Raw genomic sequence first — 18,570 nt, forward strand, 5'->3', positions numbered from 1 at the left:
AAACAATTTCAGTATAAATTTTCAAATGAGAAACAAATTTGTGTTGTAAACTTTCACCTAAAGCAGAATAAAATTAAAAACATATATATTGTTCAAATGAAAATAGCGAAGCGAAAAAAGTAATGGCTTTTGATTTTGGCTTGGTACAGAAAAACCTTTTTTTTTTTTTAATTTGGACTTCTGTATCACTCTGGTGAAAATTTCAGGGTTTTTTTGTTTGTTTGTTTCCATTTTGGGTTCTGTTCTGTTTCGGGGTCATAATAATTCTCATTAATTTCTAAAAATTTAAGATCTCTGAATTTTTCTACTTTATAAGTGTTTTGGAAACCCTGGTGGTTAAGTGCTACGGCTGCTAACCAAGAGGTTGGCATTTCAAATTTGCCAGGAGCTCCTTGGAAGCTCTATGGGGCAGTTCTACTCTGTTCTAGAGGGTCACTATGAGTAGGAATCACTTGATGGCTGTGGGTTTCTTTTTTTTTCTTTTTGGTATAAGTGTTTTACTGTGAACTGTGTGAGCTCAGATTCTTTTCTCTACTTTGAAATGCAATTGTATCAAGGCCATTATATGTTATCTTATCATGTTATAACATCTCCTTTTTCCCATTCTACACAGAATAGTAGTAGTGTCTGCTGTTAAAAAAGTCCCAGTTTCTGTCATATATTATTCCCTACTTTACTTATTTTTCTCACAGATGGTATCTAAAATAATAAGTTTGAAGTGAATTCAAGCTTTCCCTGTACATCCACATTTCCTTCTCTTCCCTTTAAATTCCACCTTGAACCAAATATTACAATTCTTTTTTCAAATAATTTTTATTGTGCTTTAAGTGAAAGTTTACAAATTAAGTCAGTCTGTCACATATAAGCTTATATACACCTTACTCCATACTCCCACTTACTCTCCCCCTAATGAGTAAGCCCGCTCCCTCCTTCCAGTCTCCCTTTCGTGTCTATTTTGTTGGTTTCTAACCCTCTCTACCCTCCTATCTCCCCTCCAGACAGGAGATGCCCATACAGTCTCAAGTGTCCACCTGATACAAGTAGCTCACTCTTCATCAGCATCTCCCTCCAACACATTGTCCAGTCCCTTCCATGTCTGATGAGTTGTCTTCGGGAATGGTTCCTGTCCTGGGCCAACAGAAGGTTTGGGGACCATGACCGCTGGGATTCTTCTAGTCTCAGTCAGACCATTAAGTCGGTCTTTTTATGAGAATCTGGGGTCTGCATTCCACTGTTCTCCTGCTCCCTCAGGAGTTCTCTGTTGTGCTCTCTGTCAGGGTAGTCATCGGTTCTGGCCAGGCACAATCTAGTTCTTCTGGTCTCAGGATGATGTAAGTCTCTGGTTCATGGAGCCCTTTCTGTCTCCTGGGCTCATAGTTATCGTGTGACCTTGGTGTTCTTCATTCTCCTTTGATCCAGGTGGGTTGAGACCAATTGATGCATCTTAGATGGCCGCTTGTGAGCATTTAAGACCCCAGACACCACATTTCAAAGTGGGATGCAGAATGTTTTCACAATAGAATTATTTTGCCAATTGACTTAGAAGTCCCCTTAAGCCGTAGTCCCCAAACCCCCACCCTTGCTCCACTGACCTTTGAAGCATTCATTTTATCCTGGAAACTTCTTTGCTTTTGGTCCAGTCCAGTTCAGCTGACCTTCCGTGTATTGAGTATTGTCCTTCCCTTCACCTAAAGTAGTTCTTATCTACTAGCTAATCACTAAAAAACCCTCTCCCACCCTCCCTCCCTCCCCACCTCGTAACTGCAAAAGTGTGTGTTCTTCTCAGTTTATACTATTTCTCAAGATCTTATAATAGTGGTCTTCTACAATATTTGTCCTTTTGCCTCTGACTAATTTCACTCAGCATAATGCCTTCCAGGCTCCTCCATGTTATGAAATGTTTCACAGATTCATCACTGTTCTTTATCGATGCATAGTATTCCATTATGTGAATATACCATAATTTATTTACCCATTCATCTGTTGATGGACACCTTGGTTGTTTCCAGCTTTTTGCTATTGTAAACAGAGCTGCAATAAACATGGGTGTGCATATATCTGCTCGTGGAAAGGCTCTTATTTCTCTAGGGTATATTCCGAGGAGTGGGATTTCTGGGTTGTATGGTAGTTCTATTTCTAACTTTTTAACGAAACTCCAGATAGATTTCCAAAGTGGTTGTACAATTTTACATTCCCACCAGCAGTGTATAAGAGTCCCAATCTCTCCGCAGCCCCTCCAACATTTATTATATTGTGTGTTTTTGGATTAATGCCAGCCTTGCTGGAGTGAGATGGAATCTCATCGTAGTTTTAATTTGCATTTCCCTAATGGCTAATGATCTAGAGCGTTTTGTTTTCTCATGTGTCTGTTAGCTGCCTGAATATCTTCTTTAGTGAAGTGCGTGTTCATATCCTTTGCCCACTTTTTGAATGCGTTGCTTGTCTTTTTGTGATTGAGTTTAACAGAATCATACAGATTTTAGAGATCAAGCGCTGGTCGGAGATGTCATAGCTGAAAATTCTTTCCCAATCTGTAGGTGGTCTTTTTACTCTTTTGGTGAAGTCTTTAGATGAGCATAGATGTTTGATTTTTAGGAGCTCCCAGTTATCTGCTTTCTCTTCATAGTTTTTGGTAATGTTTTGTATTTTGTTTATGCCTTGTATTAGGGCTCCTAACATCCCTATTTTTTCTTCCATGATCTTTATCGTTTTAGTCTTTATGTGTAGGTCTTTGATCCACTTAGAGTTAGTTTTGTGCACGGTGTGAGGTATGGGTCCTGTTTCATTGTTTTGCAAATGGATATCCAGTCATGCCAGCACCATTTGTTAAAAAGACTATCTTTTCCCCAATTAACTGACATTGGGCCTTTGTCAAATATCAGCTGCTCATATGTGGATGGATTTATATCTGGGTTCTCAATTCTGCTCCATTGGTCTATGTGCCTGTTGTAGTACCAGTATCAGGCTGTCTTGACTACTGTGGCTGTATAATATGTTCCAAAATAAGGTAGAGTGAGGCCTCCCACTTTCTTCTTTTTCAGTAATGCTTTACTTATCCGGGGCTTCTTTCCCTTCCATATGAAGTTGGTGATTTGTTTCTCCATCACATTAAAAAATGTCATTGGAGTTTGGATCGGAAAGGCATTGTATGGGTAGATGGCTTTCGGTAGAATAGACATTTTTACTATGTTAAGTTTTCCTATTCATGAGCAAGGTATGTTTTTCCACTTATGTAGGTCCTTTTTAGTTTCTTGCACTAGTACTTTGTAGTTTTCTTTGTATTGGTCTTTTACATCTTTGGTCAGGTTTATTCCTAAGTATTTTATCTTCTAGGGGGCTACTGTGAATGGTATTGATTTGGTGATTTCCTCTTCGATGTTCTTTTTGTTGATGTAGAGGAATCCAAGTGATTTTTGTATGTTTATCTTATAACCTGAGATTCTGCCAAACTCTTTTATTAGTTTCAGTAGTTTTCTGGAGGATTCCTTAGGGTTTTCTGTGTATAAGGTCATGTTATCTACAAATAGAGATAATTTTACTTCCTCCTTGCCAATCCAGATGCCCTTTATTTCTTTGTCTAGCCTAATTGCTCTGGCTAGGACCTCTAGCACAATTTTGAATAAGAGCGGTGATAAAGGGCATCCTTGTCTGGTTCCCATTCTCAAGGGAAATGCTTTCAGGCTCTCTCCATTTAGAGTGATGTTGGCTGTTGGCTTTGTATAGATGCCCTTTATTATGTTGAGGAATTTTCCTTCAATTCCTATTTTGCTGAGAGTTTTATCATGAATGGGTGTTGGACTTTGTCAAATGCCTTTTCTGCATCAATTGATAAGATCATGTGGTTTTTGTCTTTTGCTTTTTTTATATGGTGGATTACACTAATGGTTTTTCTAATAATAAACCAGCCTTGCATACCTGGTAGAAATCCCACTTGGTTGTCGTGGATTTTTTTTTTTTAATATATATATTGTTGAATTCTATTGGCTAGAATTTTGCTGAGGATTTTTGCATCTATGTTCATGAGGGATATAGGTCTCTAATTTTCTTTTTTTGTGGTGTCTTTACCTGGTTTTGGTATCAGGGAGATGGTGGCTTCATAGAATGAGTTAGGTAGCATTCCGTCATTTTCTATGTTTTGAAATAGCTTTAGTAGTAGTGGTGTTAACTCTTCTCTGAAAGTTTGGTAGAACTCTGCAGTGAAGCCATCCGGGCCAGGGCTTTTTTTTGTTGGGAGTTTTTGGATTACCGTTTCAATCTCTTTTCTGGTTATGGGTCTATTTAGTTGTTCTAACTCTGATTGTGTTAGTTTAGGTCGGTAGTGTTTTTCCAAGAATTCGTCCATTTCTTCTAGGTTTGCAAATTTGTTAGAGTACAATTTTTCATAATAATCTATATGATTCTTTTAATTTCAGTTGGGTCTGTTGTGATGTGGCCCATCTCGTTTCTTATTCGGGTTATTTGTTTCCTTTCCTGTATTTGTTTAGTCAGTCTGGCCAATGGTTTATCAATTTTGTTAATTTTTTCAAAGAACCAGCTTTTGGCTTTGTTAATTCTTTCAATTGTTTTTCTGTTCTCTAATTCATTTAGTTCAGCTCTAATTTTTATGATTTGATTTCTTCTGGTGCCTGATGGATTCTTTTGTTGCTCACTTTCTATTTGTTCAAGTTGTAGGGACAGTTCTCTGATTTTGGCTCTTTCTTCTTTATGTATGTGTGCATTTATCATTATAAATTGACCTCTGAGCACTGTTTTTGCTGTGTTCCAGAGGTTTTGATAGGAAGTGTTTTCATTCTCATTGCATTCTATGAATTTCTTTTTTCCCTTGTTAATGTCTTCTATAACCCAGTCTTTCGTGAGCAGGGTATTGTTCAGTTTCCAAGTATTTGATTTCTTTTCCCTGATTTTTCTGTTATTGATTTCCACTTTTATGGCCTTATGGTCTGAGAAGATGCTTTGTAATATTTCAATGCTTTGGATTCTGCAAAGGTTTGTTTTATGACCTAATAAGTGCTCTATTCTAGAGATTGTTCCATGTGCACTAGAAAAAAAATAGTATACTTTGCGGCTGTTGGGTGGAGTGTTCTGTATAAGTCTATGAGGTCAAGTTGGTTGATTGTAGTAATTAGGTCTTCCGTGTCTCTATTGAACTTCCTGGAAGTCCTGTTCTTCTCCGAAAGTGGTGTGTTGAAGTCTCCTACTATAATTTGGAGGTGTCTATCTCACTTTTCAGTTCTGTTAAAATTTGATTTATGTATCTTGCAGCCCTGTCATTGGGTGCATAAATATTTAATATGGTTATATCTTCCTGGTCAATTGACCCTTTAATCATTATGTTGTGTCCTTCTTATTCTTTCTGGTGGATTTAACTTTAAAGTCTATTTTGTCAGAAATTAATATTGCTACTCGTGCTATTTTTTGCTTGTTGTTTGCTTGATATATTTTTTCCATCCTTTGAATTTAGTTTCTTTGTGTCTCTAAGTCTAAGGTGTGTCTCTTGTAGGCAGCATATAGACGGATCGTGTTTCTTTATCCAGTCTAAGACTCTCTGTCTTTTTATTGGTACGTTTAGTCCATTTACATTCAGCGTAATTATAGACAAGTACTTGTTTAGTGCTGTCATTTTGGTGCCTTTTTGTCTGTGTTGTTCACAATTTGACTTTTCCACTTACTTTGTAAATTGTGTGATCTTCATTTTCATAGTATTTGACTTTATGTTTGGTGAGTTGTTATGTTTTTCTTGGTTTTTATTTTCAGTTATGGAGTTGTTATACCTCTTTGTGGTTACCTTAATATTTACCCCTATTTTTCTAAGTAAAAACCTAACTTGTATTCTCCTATATTGCCTTGTTTTCCTCTCCATATGGCAGTGCTATGCCTCCTGTATTTAACCCCTCTTTTTGATTATTGTGATCTTTTACATATTGACTTCAATGATTCCCCGTTTTGAGAGTTTCTTTTCTTTTTTTTTAATTAATCTTAATTTGTTTTTGTGATTTCCCTATTTGAGTTGATATCCGGATGTTGTGTCCTGTGACCTTGTGTTGTGCTGGTATCTGATATTATTGGTTTTCTGACCAGACAATATCCTTTAGTATTTCTTGTAGCTTTGGTTTGGTTTTTGCAAATTCTCTAAGCTTGTGTTTATCTGTAAATGTTTTAATTTCACCTTCATATTTGAGAGAGAGTTTTGCTGGATATATGATCCTTGGCTGGCAGTTTTTCTGCTTCAGTGCTCTGTATATGTCATCTCATTGCCTTCTTGACTGCATGGTTTCTGCTGAGGAGCCTGAACTTATTCCTTTGTAGGAGACCTTTCTTTTCTCCCTGGCTGCTTTTAAAATTTTCTCTTTATCTTTGGTTTTGGCAAGTTTGATGGCAATATGTCTTGGTGATATTCTTTTTGGATCAATCTTATATGGGTTTCGATAAGCTTCTTTGATAGATATCCTTTCATCTTTCATTATGTTAGGGAAGTTTTCTGCCAACAGATCTTCAGCTGTTCTCTCTGTATTTTCTGTCTTCCCTCCCTGTTCTGGGACTCCAATCACACACCAGTTATTCTTCTTGATAGAGTCTCACATGATTCTTAGGTTTTCTTCATTTTTTTAAATTCTTTTATCTGATTTTTTTTTTCAGCTATATTGGTGTCAATTCCCTTGTCCTCCAGATCCCCCACTCTGAGTTCCAATTGCTCGTTTCTGGTCCTCTGACTTCCTATTGAGTTGTCTAATTCTGTAATTTTACTGTTAATCTTTTGGATTTCTGAATGCTGTCTCTCTATGGATTCTTGCAGCTTACTAATTTTTCCACTATGTCCTTGAATAATCTTTTTGAGTTCTTCAACTGCTTTATCAGTGTGTTCCTTCGATTTTTCTGTAGATTGCCTTATTTCATTTCTGAGGTCATCCCTGATGTCTTGAAGCATTCTGTAAATTAGTTTTTTGTATTCTGCATCTGGCAATTCCAGGACTGTATCTTCATTTGGGAAAGATTTTGATTCTTTAGTTTGGGGAGTTGTAGAAGCAATCATGGTCTGCTTCTTTATGTGGTTTGATATCAACTGCTCTCTCAGAGCCATCTCTAAGATATTGTAGAGATTTAGTCTATATTTGCTCACTGAGTCTTGTTTTGTTTTCTATCAATATACGTAGATGGGCTACTAGATTGTGCTGTCTTGATTGTTGTAGCCCTTGAATCACTTATGTCTTATTACCAGCTGGTTTGGGCTGCTACCAGATATATAAGCCTAAAAGTCCATTCACTATTCTTGAGTAGAATCTGATTGCTTCATCAAGTGTGTGGTGTAGACTGTCACCTATCCACCTAGAGATGTAGTGGTGATAGTTGTGGGCACCAGATTCTAGTAGCAGCTGGGGTTCACACTCCAGGGGAGTCAGGATGCTTTCAGGCTTCCCCCAAGTGCCAGTGAGGTAGGTGTGTCTCTATTCCTAAAGCACTTTTGTGGGTGAGCTCTGCAGCTGTACCTTAGGCACCCAATGCATGTACCTCTACAGATTGTTAGGTAACACCATCCTCAGCCCCCTACAGCAGGAGGCTATGTGGTCTGGGGGGAGCTTCAGCCCTCAGTTCCCTGTTGTGGGTCAGTGAGGGCTCTGTTGAATACACAGAGATATCAGACCTGGGAAACTTGTCTTTCCAATAATCCGCTAAAAGAATTACAGTTAGATACCTATTAGAATGCCTTTGCATTATAATAGCCACCTTGTTCCCTCTAGGGATGAAAGCCCAAGAGTGTGGATCACATATGCTTGGCTGTAGCTGGTTCTGTATTTTTAGTCCAATTGGGGAAGGATTTTTGGTCCCTGGGTTTTTTGTAGCTGCTTCTCTCAGGCCAGGAAAATGGGTTAGGAAAAGACCAAAAAAGAAAGAAAAACTTCAGAGCACTTCACTCTCTGGCTCAGGAAATTTCAATGTTAATGAAGCCGCCTGGGAAGGGGAGGGAAGGGTTCAGATAAATAGGAGAGAGTAGCACCCTGGAATATAGACAAAGTTACTTATCTTGCTTGGGATGACTGTTTTATCTGAGTTTCCAGAGGGACGAGTCGACTGTGTGTGCTGGTTGGGTAGAGATTGCCCCCGAGGTTCAGGCCCATGTCCTGTGCTTGCGCTGTCTCAGAAGCCCTGGTTAGTTCCTCCGCTCCCAGTCCAAAGCCCAGTGCCAAGGTTCCCTGGTTGGGACGCTGCACTTCCGGCTCCAAAACCAGTCGCTGCCTCCCGTTGACTTCTCCTCCTGTCAACTGCATCACTGTGCTGTCTGCGTGCACTGGCTAGTCTTCCCCCGAGGTGACTTCTGGGGGCTAGGGCTGTGCCCCGTGTTTGCACCGTCTCAGGATGCCATGTTCAGCTCCCCTGCGCCCAGTCCAAAGCCCGGCACCAAGGTTTCCTGACTGGGACACTGGCTTCAGGCTCCGAAAACAGTCACTGCTTCCCCGTGGTTGTTCGTTTCAGTCTCTGTCACTCAGGTCAACTCTTTAGATCTGTGTTTGATGGTCAGGGTTTGTAGATTGTCATGTATGAGATCGATTCACTTTTTTTTCCGTGTGTTTGTTGCAAGAGGGATCCAAGATAGCTTCTACCTAGTCAGCCATCTTGGTCCCTGCAATGTTATCTCACAATTCTTAATGATATATTAAAGAACAAAGTCCAAGAGCTCTTTTAATATTGTAGTTTATTAACAAATTAAACTATCAAGACCCTTTCATAAATATTTATACAGTTGGATATTATTACATAGATTGAATTATTTTTACTGTTTAATTAGGGAAGAAGAAAGAAGGTAAGGAAAAGATTACAAGTTGAGTGTCTGAAAACTGGATTTACATGATACAAGTTTCATGCAAATATGTTTATATATGTATATATATATATATATATACTAATGGAATACAATGGTCTCTCAAAGCCTAGTGGACTTAGAAGTGTGCTTCATCTATATTAAGAATTGCTTAAGCTTGTGAAACATACATTGATCTGGCAAATCATTACCTCACTGAGATCAGGGTGACCTTGTAAACACTGAGGAAATAAATATTCATCCCCGGATCACATATATCCTGAGCTTGCTAGATGTGGCTTGGTCAATAAGAAAATGGAGAGTAAGCATGGAAGCCTGGAAAGCTTTCAGGATTTGATAGGAAAGATTTTTTGAGATAAAAGTTTAGAGAGGCCTTTATGGGAACTGTGATGGCACTGCCAACACATTAAGTAACTCTTTGTCCCTGAACATCATCAGGGCTGCTCATCCATTGTGTATGCTTACCATGCAATTGCAGATAAGCATAAATAAGGGAATATATGAATGTGAGTGTTCACATCATCAAATGTTGCTATGGTTTAAAGGAGTGAAAAAGCAAGAAAACAAAATTATTTTTGCAGTCATTTTAGACGAAAGAGTGACAAAATTGAAAATTTGGTCTTTCTATTCTGAGTAATTTCAGCAAATTCTCTTTCCTAAAGTATGATTTTAATAAATTATTTATATGGCATTTATTGTATGTTTGTGTTAGTAATTATAAATGTAACATATGCAATTTTGGAAATTATCTAAATATACACACAAAGAAAAAATATAATCTGTAATGCTAATACCCAGATTTATTGGATGATAATAAGTGCAGGCTTTGTTTTCCCCTTTGAATACATGTGTGGAGTTAGGGGTCAAGAGGAGGCATGTATTAGGAAGTTGTTTTGTGCCTATACTGAAATATAAAAGCTGTCACCACTAATGAGTGTGCACTGGGGATAGAGGGAGAAGTATTGACTAGAAGCACAGGTCAGATGAGAGAGAAAATATTAGAAATGATTTTGGATGGAATCCTTTCCCTCTCTGGGTTTTCTTTCTTATATTTAAACCAATGAGAGGTAAAAACTTGATAACAGCTTTTCATGAAAATGTGTGGTGAAATTCTCAGTGAGGGAATGGATTCCTAAAGCTGAAGGAACATTTCAGCATAGACTCTGAGATTCAAGGCAAATGTGCACTTAAAGATAAAGGTATTATTTCCTTTGTAGATGAAAAATCTCTTACACTTTGGGAACAATGGGGGCTATCAATCTGTACTTAGATAGAGAGCTGCAGTCAAGTCTACTTTGACTCATAGAGAACTTATGTGCAACAGAATGAAACATTGCCCAGTCCTGTGTCATCCACAAGATTGCCAGCATGTTTCAGCCCATCACTGAAGCGTCTGTGCTAATCCATATCCTTTGCCTCTCCCAGGCTTCCACTTCATCCTGAACACAATATCCTTTTCGAACAACTGATTCCTCCTGATGACATATCCAAAGCAAATGAATTGTATGATATTCTGTTGCAATCTATAAGGTTTTCAGTGGCTCATTTACATAAGTAGATCACCAGGCCTTTCTTCCTAGTCCGGCTTAGTCTGGAAGATTCACTGAAACCTGTCTACCATAGGTGACCCTGTTGGTACCTGAAATACCGGTGGTAGAGCTTTAAGTGTCATAGCAACACTCAGGCCACCACAGTACAACAAACTGATATACATATATATCTCAAATTGATTTCAACTCATACAGAATGTACAATAGAATGAAGCACTGCCCAGTTCTACACTATCCTCACAATTGTTATGTTTGAGCCCATTGTTGTAGCCACTGTGTCAATTCATCTTGTTGAGGGTCTTCCGCTTTTTTACTGACCCTCTACCAAGCATGATGTCCTCCAGCAACTGATCCTTCCTGACGGCATCTCCAAAGCACATATGGCGAAATCTCACCATTCTCCCTTCTAAGGATCATTACAGCTATACTTCTTCCAAGAGAAATTTGTTCATTCTTCTGTCAGTCCATGGTACATTCAATATTCTTCTCCAATACCATAATTCAAAGGGGTCAATTTTTCTGTCTTCCTTATTCATTTCCGAGCTTTCACATACATATGAGGTGACTGAAAATCAAGGCCTGGGTGAGGCTCACCCTAGTCTTCAAAGAGACATCTTTGCTTTTTAATACTTTAAAAAGGTCTTTTGTGGCAGATTTGCCTATTGCAATATGTTGTTTGAGTTCTTGACTGCTGCTTCCATGGGCATTGATTGTGGATCCAAATAAAATGAAATCTTTGGCAACTTCAATTTTTTTTCTCCATTTATCATGATGCTGCTTAATAGTCCAGTTGTGAGGATTTTTGTTTCCTTTATGATGAGATGTAATCCATACTGAAGGCTGTAGTCTTTGATCTTCATAGGTATGTGCTTCAAGCCCTCTTGGCTTTCAGCAAGCAAGATTGTGTCATCTGCATATTGCAGGTTGTTAATAAGTCTTCCTCCAATTCTGATGCCATGTTCTTATTCATATAGTCCAGTTTCTCTGATTATTTGATAGGCATTCAAATTGAATAAGTATGGTAAAAGGATACAACCCTGATGCACACTTTTCCTGACTTTAAACCACGTAGTATTCTCTTGTTCCATTTGAAAGGCTGCGTCTTGGTCTGGGTACAGGCTCCACATGAGCATAATTAAGTGTTCTGGAATTCCCATTCTCTGCAATGTTGTCCGTAATTTGTTACGATCCACAGTCAAATGCCTTAGCACAGTCAATAAAACACAGGTAAACATTTTCTGTCAATGCCCATCGGACATCAGCATTGATATCCCTTGCTGCATGCACTCTTATGAATCCAGCTTGAATTTCTGGCAGTTCCCTGTCAATATACTGCTGCAATCATTTCTGAATTACCTTCAGCAAAATTTTACTTACGTGTGATATTAATTATATTGGTCCATAATTTCCACATTCTATTAAATCATCTTTCTTTTTAATGGACACAAATATGGACTCCTTCCAGACAGTTGGCCAAAGCTGCCTTCCAAATTTCTTGGCATAGACACATGAGCACCTCCAGCATTGTATCCCTTTGTTGAAACATCTCGATTGGTATTCCATCAGTTTCTGGAGCTTTGTTTTTCACCAATGCCTTCAGTGCAGCTTGGAATTCTTCCTTTGGTATCACTGGTTCTTGATCATATGCTACCTCCTGAGATGGTTGAAAATCAACCAATTATTTTTGGTACAGTCACTCTGTGTATTCCTTCCCTCTGCTTTTGATACTTCCTGCATAATTCAATATTTAGCCCATAGAATCCTTCAATATTGCAACTCGAGGCTTGAATTTTTGCTTCAGGTCTTTCAGTTTATTCTTCTCTTTTGGTTTTCTAACTACAGGTCCTTGTAAATTTCATTATAATACTTTAATTTGTTTACTTGAGTCACCCTTGGAAATCTTCTGTTCAGCTCTTTTATTTCATCTTTTTTTCCTTTTGTTTTAGCTACTCTATGTTCAAGAATAAGTTTCACAGTCTCTTCTGACATCCATTTTTTTTCTTTCTTCCCTATCTTTTTAATGACCTTTTGCTTTCTTCATGTATAATGTCCTTCCACAACTCCTGTGTCATTTGTGTTCAGTGGTCATTAGATTACATATATATATATATATACACACACACACTCACATACATATATACACATATATATATGAGAAAGTGTAATGAGGGCGAGAGATAGGGTGAGAGAAACTACTTTACTACCAAAAAGCCAACAATCACCAAGGATAATAATACCCATTATTTTGAGAGGAATGTTAATCTATTTAAGTGATATTTGAAGTATATCTTTCTATATACTTCCTGGAGAAATCTCAAAGATTTTAAAAGTCTTAAAAAGTGCACCCATGACCCAGAAATACCAGTAACATGCATTTATGTATGGAAATTATGAAACAAGTGATCAAAAGTTTAAATAAAAATTATTTATTGAAGTATCCCTTAGTGGAAAATGATAATTAAATATAGCAAGGTATACAGGAAGTTGAAAAGCATGCATCTATTAAAATTATCAAGTAAAACTAAAATCACTGGTATGGAAACATATTCCCACCATAATAAAAGGGAAAAGTCCACTAATGTTTAAAAAATAGAGATTGGCTGAGAGTAAGTTCAGAGTTTTCAGGGGCTGATGAAAATTTTCTCATTTTAGATTGTGGTAATGGTTACGTAGCTTTTGAGAATATACTAAAAAATATTGAATTGTGTACTTTAAATGGATGAATTTTATGTCAATTATATCTCGATAAAATGTTTTAAAAAGTATAGATTTTTACCCAAATTTAATGTATGTTTGTGTGTGTACTGTGAGTTCTTCGTGGCCATTACAATGAATTATCCAACCCGGAAGAAAAGTAGAAAGTGCTGTGGGAGAGACAGCTGGTGTCAGAGTTGGCAAAAAGGTTGGAGCGAGGAGGTATGTCTAACTTCTGCTTCATAAGAATCAGCTTTGGGCTGTTGATATTGATAATGATTATATTAGCTCACTTTATTATCCTGAATTATCTATAAAAAAAATAGCATTCTTTATTTGAAGCTTTTTTTTTATGAGTTTAATACATTCTTTACTGTCCTGATTATTGAAAAATGTTAGCTAGAAATCTTTACCTCTGCATTACTTCTTTATAATTCGTTATAAAAAATTAAAACAAATAACTATGGATATTTAAAAAAAATCAATTACTCTTGAGTTGATTCTGACTCACAGGATCCCTAAAGTCAGAGTAGAACTGCCCCATAGGGTTTCCAAGGAGCTGATGGTGGATTCGAACTGCCAACCGTTTGGTTAGCAGCTCTAGCTCTTACCCCCTGTGCCAACAGGGCTCCAGCTACGGATATTAAGGACCTGTAAACTAACAAGATAAATATAAACTCTTTAACATAAATTTAATTTCAGTGTATATAAGATTTTGCATTTGAGGATTTCACCCCAATGTGGAGAGCCATTAAATAGGCTGAAGATGATGTGGAAGAGAGACAAGGTTGTGACTAATATTGACCCTTTCATAGACTTCTATCCTTTCATAGTCAAAAATGAACATGGTTTTGGTTTGTGACTGCCTTTGGAGCATGTTAATGAGCCTAGTCTGGTGTTTTTCACTTTACCTTACATATAAAATACGGACAACATAATGGGTGAAACAGTGTATGAATTAATATATGGCTATGGATAGAATAGACTTGAAACTGTATCATAGTTAATCCCAAACACAGTGCCTTTGAACACTTTCTAATTATATGTTCATAAGAACATCCACATGGAGTAAGAATAGAAAAAAATAGGCTTCATTTTGCCTATTTTTAACCATCAACCAGTGATTTACAGAGTGATTATATTCTTCCTCTTCTTAGATGAAAGCAAAATTAAAAAAAAAATGAGCACTGTTAGATAACAAACTAGCAATATTTTATAAAGAAGACAATAAAATGAAATAGTAACAGTTTTTGAATTTTCTGTATGCTGCCCTAAAGCTAAAAAGGAAATTCCCTAAATGTTTGCTATTGCAATAAATAACCTCTACCCACTCTGTTGACAATTATTTTGAGTTCACTAGAGGATGTTTCTAACAAGGCACCATATGCTGCTCTCCTCTATATTACACACTAGAGCATACAAGCAATATATTCCATTCTGGTAAAGAATATATGAAGATTTATTGGAGTAGAATTTACTGTATCATTTGGCTTAAATTAAATTCATGAGATTTGCCAGCCTTCCTAATTACTTTGGGAAATATGAAAAAAAGAAATCCTCGTTTGTTTCTCCTGGAGAAGCCAACTTACTCTAGCTTGAGGTATCACTCATGTTTTTTCTTAGCAACAGGGACTTGATGGTTCCATTAGCATAATTGCATGCATCCTTCAAGCCTCAAGGAGAACAGCAATACACTGAAATTTTAAGTGTGCCTGACTCCTCATTAAAAAAAGAAAATGTAATTTCTCAAAAAATCCTACAGGATCAACAAAGTTATGTGTCATACTGAGGATTAAAGACACTGAAAATGTCTGATCTGTGGTAATAAATGTCTTCATTCCTTTAAAAAGGAAACCTCAGAGGAAGTGATTTTGAAATGAGAAATTAATGCTTAGAAACAAGAGGTCATGCATAGTTAACCTCTATTATCACCAACAACTCATGAATGATATTAGTCTTGAGAACAATCAGATCAAGTTCAGCAAATTACATGAACATTGGATAAGAAAGAACAATCTCCATTGCTGATATAAATTGAAACAGAACTGTTTTTTAACACACATTTTCATTTCTCCATTAGTGTTTGTTGTTTGAGATGCTTAATTAAGAGCAATAATATTTACTAAAGAGCAAAAATAATCACTATATTGGCAAATATGGAAAGCCTACTGCCTTAAAGACAACAAATTGAGTTACAATTTTAACTCGAATTCACTGCCCTGAAGGAAACCAATTCAATGGCATTTTTTACTTTCTTCTAAAAAATTAAGAGTAAGAAAATTATAAATTTCAAAATCTCTTTACCTTTTGCTTTACTTACTTTTAAATTGTGTATTCATATTCATTATTTCATAGCACAACTGACAACGAAATGTATAATGAAGAATATTTTTTCCAAAATCATGGGAAATGATGGAATTATTTGAAATAAAGTTTAAATTTTAAGTTAATATCTAAATAAAAACAGTAATGAGAAAAATCAGATGACACATAACTGAAAATTAGTATGAATATTGTAAATACATTTAAGCACACAGTAAACACTCAATATTTGTTAAATGAATGCATAATTAAAGAATAAAATTTTAAAAAAGAAAATGAGAATGAGGACATGTTCAGATAGACCAAATTTAAAAAAGCATTAACATCGAGGAGAGAAAAAAATGGTTCAGAAGGGAACAGCAGGAAAGAAATGGAAAACATAAACACGCATATTAAAACATAAATTTACATATTTTTGGTGTTCTGTGCCAAACATCATGGTTAGAGTTTTCAGATGTTATCTCGTTAATCCTCATAAAAATGCTTCAAAGTGTATTTCACTCTTATTATTTTATACAAGAGAAACTGAGGATCAAACAACAGAAATATCCTTTTAGATTTGGTTAGAAAGGTAGGTATGGAAGAAAGGGATAGATTTGTTTAGGAGTCCAAACTGGTAAGATATGTAGTAACCTTGAGGAAGCATGCCTTTTCAACTTCTTTTGACCTCCTCTTTCAGTGGAAAATTTCCACTTAAAGGGCAATTTAAAAAAAAAAAGTAATAAAGAAAAATGGACTCACAGATAAATACAATTAAGAGAAAACCTAGGTGTTCTAAATATTTATAGGCATTGTTTCAACCATGATTCATTCATTCCAGGGCATGAAGATAGTGACCCAAAGTTCTGGTTCAAGTTGTTGTATAGCCACCAACACCAATGCCTTCTTAAGAATTGGAAGCTGATGCTCTACATCGAACTGATGGCTAACTATGGCCAAATCCAGTCCACAGCCTGTTTTTGTAAATAAGATTTTATTGGAACATGCAACCAAAACCAAACACAGCCACACACATTTTCAATGGCTGTTTTTACACCACAAATGAAGAGTTGAATAATTGTAGGTGAGACTATATGGCCCAAAAAGTCTAAAACACTTACTACCTGGCTTTTTACAGACAAAAGTTTGCCAACACCTGCTATAAAAGACTACCTAGAAAGAAAAGGATACTCACAAGTTGCTCATTTTTTCTGACTCTTTTAAAAAAAAAAAATTTTTATCTGACACATTAAGGTTCATAGTATTGTCAATGAATTCTGTCTTAGATATCTAGTGCTTCTTTGACAGAAATATCACAAGTGGATGGCTTTAACAAAGAGAAATTTATTCTCTCACAGTCTAGGAGGCTAGAAGTACAAATTCAGGGTGCCAGCTCCACGGGAAGATTTTCTCTCTCTGTTGGAACTGGGGGAAGCCCTGGTCATCAATCTTCCCTGGTGGAGGAGATTGTCAGCACAGGGACCCCAGGTCCAAAAGACACGCTATACTCCTGGCTCTTGTTTCTTGATTGTATGAGGTCTCCATGTCTCTCTGCTCACCTCTCTCTTTTATATCCCAAAAAAGATTGACTTAAAACACCACTTAATCTTGTAGATTGAGTCCTGCCTCATTAACATAAATTGCTGCTAATACCACCTCTTTAACATCATAGAGGTAGGATTTAAAACACATGGGATGACAAAATGGTGGACAATCACACAATACTGGGAATCACGGCCTGGCAAACTCGACAGATATTTTTGAGGGACTCAATTCACATAATTTTTGACTTCTCAAAATGATTTTTCTTCCTGGAAAATTATCTTTAGAAATGTAATTTTTTTAAGAATTTTTTTTCTTTAATTATGTATTTTATTTTCCATTTTGTTGTACCTATAGTTCAGCAAAAAACTAAAAGGTCTTTTGCTAGAAGGTGGTAATTTCAACAGAAATATTTGGTTGACCTTGGAATCACCCCAAAGAAAGACCTGAGATGATATAAATAATTGCCTTTAGAAGTAAATCGTTTACTCTGCCATAAGCAAAGTAACAATAAAATCTCATATCACTGCAGAGTTATGTTACATTGTGTGAGGAAGATAAATCCAGTTATGCTGCACATTGGAGAGCCTCCAGAGAGAATAATCAATGCAAATTTACCCAAAAGATAGATTTCAAATTCCATATTCTAATAATGGAGAAAATATGACAACTATTGAAAATGATAAAAGTTAAAGCTGGAACTGCCTGTCAATTATATTTGAAACTAGAGTCATCATTAAAGCAAGCAGAACTCTAAGAGTGTAAGTAAAGAAACTCATTACCAGTAATATCATTACTTGTGGATAATATTATATATGGGAAAAAGATGTGGCAGTCTGCTTCCATAAAGATTACCTCCTTGAAAACCCTATTGGGCAGTTCTACTCTGTCCTATATTGTCACTATGAGTTTGAATCGACTCAATGACAGCAGGGCTTTTTTTTTTTTTCTTTTAATATTATATGTGAGTGTGGCAAAAGTTTGAAGGTCTGTTTAAATACAATCTAATTGCTACTCTGTTTTTGATGTCAGAAGTGAGAAGCAATTTGTTGATACTGTTGGCAGATTTGGTACCACAAAAATAAAATCACATTTTAAAAAGTCACAATCAATCCACCATTGGACAAATATTTTCTTTTAATATTGAATAACCATGGCTCAGCTACTTTGTTTTAGCAGCTTTCACACATTCAGTCAAAATAATTATAATAAATATATATCAAAATCTGACAATTCTCTAAAAGATAATAATAAAATGATTAAACTTTATGCTTGAAGTCAACAATGAACTATAAAACTTTCCACAATACACATTTCAGACACCTAATCTTTGGAGCCATGTAAACTGGTGATTAAATCAGAGTTGATTATCACTTAGTAATTCTTTCAATTGAATGAGACATTTAACATGCCTAGGACTCAAGACTGTGTTCAGAACTCTGGTCTTTAAAAATTTAGGTAACAACTGGTAATTGAAACACTGTTATTCCTACATATTAATGCTGTGAATTGAATTAATAGACCTACTTATGGTTTAAATGATATATAAAATGTTCTTGGCACATGGAGGCATAAAAGAAATACTCAACATAATCATCTTCATCATCGTTAACATCATCATTGATGACAAGGAATTATGACAATGAGAGAGAGGTTACAGAATGCTAA

This window comes from Elephas maximus, chromosome 23 (assembly GCF_024166365.1).
Source record: "Elephas maximus indicus isolate mEleMax1 chromosome 23, mEleMax1 primary haplotype, whole genome shotgun sequence".
Lineage (NCBI taxonomy): Eukaryota > Metazoa > Chordata > Mammalia > Proboscidea > Elephantidae > Elephas > Elephas maximus.